Below are 6,358 nucleotides of genomic sequence, written 5' to 3'. Positions count from 1 at the left end.
TGCCTCCAGAGAATATTTTGCCGGCTTCAGGCCTCGTTCACACTGCACGCGTTTCCAGCTGCGTATTGGGAATGCGTGCAGGAGGCCGACATGCACGACATCAGACAGTGCATAGAGTGCACTGTCTGATGTTCACACTGCATGTGTTCTGGACCAGTGCAGTCCGGGAACGCATGCTGCACGTATTTTTTACAAAAACGTGTCTGTCCCATTCACATTCAGTGAATGTGATCAGCCACGCAATGCATACAAACACGGATAGCGTGTGTACGCACGCGTTGCGTTCTGAACGCACGGCCGTCCGCGTTTGTAATGTGAACGGGGCCTTAATTTATTGAACAGTTCGATTTTTTACAGCCTGAGGAATGCATCCTTTTTTCTACTATCCTACAAGTTCCTAAACCTATTCTAATGTGCTCTGGCTTACTGCAGCACTTTTTACTATCACTGTCTCTGTAATAAATCAACTTATCTTTCCCCTGTCGGATTTGTCGCCTTGTGTCTGGAAGGCTGCTAACTCTTTAGTGTTGTTGATCTGTTATGCACGCCCCCTCTATACACACTCCCGTGTGTTATTTAGATTAGGCAGCCTCTCTGCTCTCTATCAGTGAGAGCTGCCTCTGAGGCTGACCAGGGAGAGAGCTGCGTATAGAGTGACATGCTGGTTGTTTTGTCTGAACCTGCAGACTCGAGCAGGCTTTTTACAGCTTGTAAAAACAAGCTGTAACCAGGATATATCGTCCTCTGTGAGGCTGTGAAATGAGCTGCCTGGACTGTTACATGCTGAGCAATCCCAGTAACAGGCAGAGTGCTCGAGTCTGCAGGCTCAGAAGAAAAAAAGCCTGTCACACTTCAGTGGATTAGAGCTGCAGGGGAAAAGAAGCTCTGCTGACGTACTTCCGGTTTTGGCGGCCATTTTTTTTGTTTATAAAAAAGTTTATAAAACTGTTTTTGATTATGCTTGATGCAGCGGGGAGTGGCAAAATTATGACAGAGGGTAATAGGAGATGTCCCCGAACACATAGGTGTAAGGATCCGCTCCTCTCGGCCGCAGTATGGTCTGAGGCGACGATTGAGGTAGAGTCAGCTAACACTTAGCAGGGGTTTATTTTAATAATATAAAATTATAGTTTGTGACCGTGCCTAGGATTGAACCCTGGTCTCCCACATCAGAGGTGGTGAGCTTGACCACTGTGCTATGGTTAATACACTCAGAAAGCTTTGCTGGTCAGCATTGGGTGGGTCAGCTGGCCTGTTGTGGTCATCTGTATCAGCTGATCCCACTGTCAGCTGATTTATGCCTGCGTGTGATTGGCTGTTGTGTGCATGTGGCCGGCCACTGATTGGTTGCATGTAGTATATAAGTCTGCTGAGTGCTTCCTGTCATTGCCTGTGATAGCGTTAGCTAGTCTAGCTGCTGGGTGTGTGTATCCTGGTTGGAAAACTATTCTTTATTGGATTACTTGGCTTTTGGACCTCTGCCTGATTTTGGACCTTCCTTGCTCGCTGCCTGAACTGACCCCGGAAACTCTCGACTACTCTCTTGCCTGCTCCTTCTGTACTGCGAATCTCGGATACCTGTGTTTGACCCCGGACTGTTATTGGACTCTGCTTTTGTTTCTTGTTTGGTGTTGGTGATCTATCTATACCCACCCTGCATTCAGCCTCAATATCTTGCGCCCTAAAGGCCTGGGTGTAACCGAAGTCGGGTAGGTGTTGTCTCTCACCTCCCGTTCAAGCGGGGACGCGCCACACAAGGCGAAGACGGCGGAGGTAGATTGGGACATTGAGGCTGATTCGTGGGTGGATAGGTTGCCAGGCCTTACATTATCACGGGCCACTACAATTATTATCATGGAGGAGCTCCAACGCCAGATATTGCTACTTACTGGAGCCGTTAACCAGCTTACAGAACGAGTTAATACTCTACAAAACCAGCAAGCTAATCTGCCGGCTCAACCTGTGGACAACGCAGGGTCTCTTCCCGCTTCGGTCTCGGGGACGTCTGCGGAACCAAAGCTACCACTTCCAGAGAAATTTTCAGGTACCAGGAGTCAGTTTAGTAACTTTATGAACTCTTGTCAAATGTATTTTCGTGTCAGACCAATTGCTTCTGGTTCTGAAACTCAACGTGTGGCTCTTATCATTTCACTGCTCCAAGGGGATCCCCAATCTTGGGCCTTTGGCCTTCCACATGGACATGTGGCCCTTTCTTCTGTTGATGAATTTTTTAAGGCCATGGCAGTATTATACTCAGATCCTGATCTCTCTACTACAGCCGTTCAGAAGTTAAGAGATTTGAGACAAGGCCGCAGACCTGCTGAGGAATACGCTGCAGAATTCCGCAGGTGGTCAGTCTCTACCAACTGGAATGATCCTGCCTTACTTGATCAGTTCCTGCTTGGTCTGTCGGAGACTGTAAAAGACATATTGGTCAGTCATCCAGTTCCTGAAACGCTTGAGGATGCTATTACCCTTGCCATTCGGGTGGACCGGAGAGTCCGGCAGAGACGCCAGGGGAGAACTTTCTTTCCTACCGTCACTTCTGTCCCTCAAGTCACTTTGCCCCCTGAAGAACCGATGCAAGTTGGTTTCTCTAAACTGACTCCTACTGAGAAATTAAGGAGACGTTCTGAGGGTCTGTGTCTCTATTGCGCAGGCAAGGGACATATGGCCAAGGACTGTCCTGTAAAAAAGAGGCCGGAAAACTCCAGCGCCTAGGTGGGTCCGAGGAAACTCACCTAGGCGAGCAGGTACTTCCTCTTGCATTAAAACGCATTTTATTACCTGTAAGCATTTTTTGGGGTGACAAGTGTCATTCATGTGAAGCATTTCTTGATTGTGGTGCTGCAGGTAATTTCATTGATTGTTCACTGGCCACGAAATTGGGCATTCCTGCCTTGGAATTACAGGACAGGATTTGTGTGACTGCTATAGATGGTTCTCCTCTACAGGAGAATTGTCCGATAGCAATCACTCCGGAAATCTCGTTTAAAGTTGGTGCATTGCATATTGAGTCTCAGTCATTTTATATACTGAAAATGCCTACCTGTTCTATGGTGTTGGGGTTGCCATGGTTGCAGAAGCACAATCCGCAGATCGATTGGACTTCTGGGCAACTTACTAGCTGGTCCTCCTTTTGCCATAAACATTGTTTGAAACTTGTTCCTTTGCATGGGGTTGAGATAGCTTTTGATACATTACCTATTTGTTACAGAGAATTTGTTGACGTATTTTCTCCTCAGGCTGCTGACAAGCTCCCACCCCATAGATCTTACGATTGCCCTATTGATCTTCTTCCTGGTACTATGCCTCCTCGAGGACGTCTTTACAATCTCTCTGGTCCTGAAGATCGGGCTATGAGGGAGTATATCAAGGAAAATCTCAGTAAGGGTTTCATTCGTCCATCCACTTCTCCCGCAGGAGCGGGGTTTTTCTTCGTGGAGAAGAAGGATGGCGGATTGCGGCCCTGCATTGATTATAGAGGTCTGAATAAGATTACTGTTAAGAATAAATACCCATTACCTCTCATTGACGATTTGTTTGCCCAGGTCACAGGAGCTCGGATCTTTACCAAACTTGATTTAAGAGGAGCGTACAATTTGATCAGAATTCGTCAAGGTGACGAGTGGAAGACAGCTTTCAATACAAAGGATGGGCATTATGAATATTTGGTGATGCCATTTGGCCTTTGTAATGCTCCAGCTGTCTTCCAAGACTTTGTAAATGACATCTTTAGAGAATTCTTGGGGCGGTTTATGGTCATTTACTTAGATGATATTTTGATCTATTCTGCGTCACTTTCTGAACATAGATTTCATGTCAAGACTGTACTGCAGAAATTGAGAGAGAACTCTCTTTACGCCAAATTGGAAAAGTGTGTTTTTGAGACCAATCAAATCTCGTTCCTGGGATATATTATTTCAGATTCTGGTCTCGCCATGGACCCCGTTAAATTGTCCGCAGTCCTAGATTGGCCCCAGCCTTCCGGGCTCAAGGCTCTCCAGCGTTTCCTGGGTTTTGCGAATTTTTATCGCAAGTTTATTAAGGGTTTTTCCACTTTGGTCGCTCCTTTGACTGACCTGACTAAAAAAGAAGCTGATCCCACTCATTGGCCCCCTCAGGCCTGTCATGCCTTTGAGGTATTGAAAAAGGCTTTTTGTACTGCCCCTGTACTGGCTCATCCAGATATCCTTAAACCTTTTATCATTGAAGTTGATGCTTCCGAAATTGGCGTAGGAGCAGTTCTTTCACAATACTCAGGTTCTCCAGAACGTCTCCACCCTTGTGCCTTCTTCTCTCGCAAGTTTTCTTCTGCTGAAAGAAATTACGACATAGGGAATAGAGAGCTGTTGGCAGTTAAGATGGCATTCGAGGAATAGAGACATTGGTTGGAGGGAGCTTTGCATCCAGTCACTGTGTTTACTGACCACAAGAACCTAGAATATATTGAAAGTGCCAAGAGACTCAATCCTAGACAGGCCCGGTGGGCATTGTTCTTTGCCCGTTTCAACTTTACAATTACTTATAAGCCTGGGTCCAAAAACATTAAGGCAGATGCATTATCACGTTGTTTCGAACCTGAAACTAATCAACCTGTAAGTTCAGAATCCATTGTTCCCAAACATTGTATTATCAATGCGCTGTCCACCTCTCAGTTATCACCTGATCTTTCAGTGTTACTGTCTTCCTGTCAGAATGATGCACCTGCCGAGAAACCACCAGGTCTGTTATTTGTTCCATTAACTCTTCGGTTACAGGTTCTACAGCAATTTCATGATTCCAAATTAGCGGGTCATCCTGGTGAAAAAAAGACTGTAGATTTATTGTCTCGTCATGTCTGGTGGCCATCGCTCAGGGTGGATTGTAAGGCCTTTGTTAAGGCATGTCCAGTCTGTGCTCGAAATAAGACTTCTCATCTTGCACCCAGAGGTAATCTGCAACCACTTCCCATCCCTGATAGGCCTTGGACTCATGTGTCGATGGATTTTATTGTAGATTTACCTTGCTCTCAGGGGAATACTGTTATATGGGTAGTGGTTGACAGATTTAGTAAAATGGCTCACTTTGTTCCCTTGAGTAAGTTACCCTCTGCAAAAGAATTGGCAGAATTGTTTATTGTCCATGTTTTCCGTCTGCATGGTATCCCTGAAAACATTGTCTCTGACAGAGGAGTACAATTCGTCTCGCAGTTTTGGCGAGCATTTTGTTCTCGTATTGGTATATCATTGTCATTTTCCTCTGGATTTCATCCTGAGACTAATGGACAAACTGAGAGAACAAACCAGTCTTTGGAGCAATATCTCCGGTGTTTTGTATCTGATTGTCAGGACCAATGGTTTGAAGTTCTACCGTATGCAGAATTTGCTTTTAACAACCTTGCCAGTACCTCTACTAAAATGTCCCCATTTCAGATTGTCACAGGTTTAAATCCTAAGTTTGCTTCCCTATCAGGTACGTCTTCTGGGTTTCCAGTGTTGGAGGATTGGCTGTCACATATGGTTTCGTTATGGGACCAGGTTAAAAGAAATTTAGAGGTGGCAGTCAAACAGCAGAAAAAATTTGCTGATAAACATCGTTCTCAGGAATTTTCCTTTTCACCTGGTGATTTAGTCTGGGTCTCCACCCGTAACCTTTCTTTACGGCAGCCTTCTTCCAAACTGGGTCCCAGATATATAGGTCCTTACCCTGTAACAGAAAAAATCAATAACGTCACCTACAGGATTTCATTGCCTCAATCCATGCGGGGAGTCAATTCATTTCATGTTTCTCTGCTGAAACCGGCAGTTAATACCATGATATCTGACTCTCCACCACCTCCGGTCATTGTTGATGGAGAACCAGAATACGAAATTGAAAAAATTCTGGATTCTCGTAAAGTACGTAATTCTTTACAATACCTTGTTGACTGGAAGGGCTATGGCCCAGAAGAAAGATGTTGGGTCCCAGCACGTCAGGTACATGCTAAAGAATTAATCCATCAATTTCATTTGAAATTTCCAGATAAACCAAGGTTGGAGTGTTCGGAGACCACTCCTCAGGGGAGGGGTACTGTAAGGATCCGCTCCTCTCGGCCGCAGTATGGTCTGAGGCGACGATTGAGGTAGAGTCAGCTAACACTTAGCAGGGGTTTATTTTAATAATATAAAATTATAGTTTGTGACCGTGCCTAGGATTGAACCCTGGTCTCCCACATCAGAGGTGGTGAGCTTGACCACTGTGCTATGGTTAATACACTCAGAAAGCTTTGCTGGTCAGCATTGGGTGGGTCAGCTGGCCTGTTGTGGTCATCTGTATCAGCTGATCCCACTGTCAGCTGATTTATGCCTGCGTGTGATTGGCTGTTGTGTGCATGTGG

This window comes from Hyperolius riggenbachi, chromosome 3 (genome assembly GCF_040937935.1).
Source record: "Hyperolius riggenbachi isolate aHypRig1 chromosome 3, aHypRig1.pri, whole genome shotgun sequence".
Lineage (NCBI taxonomy): Eukaryota > Metazoa > Chordata > Amphibia > Anura > Hyperoliidae > Hyperolius > Hyperolius riggenbachi.
The sequence above is the reverse complement of the archived record's forward strand: the minus strand, read 5'-3'. Positions refer to the sequence as shown.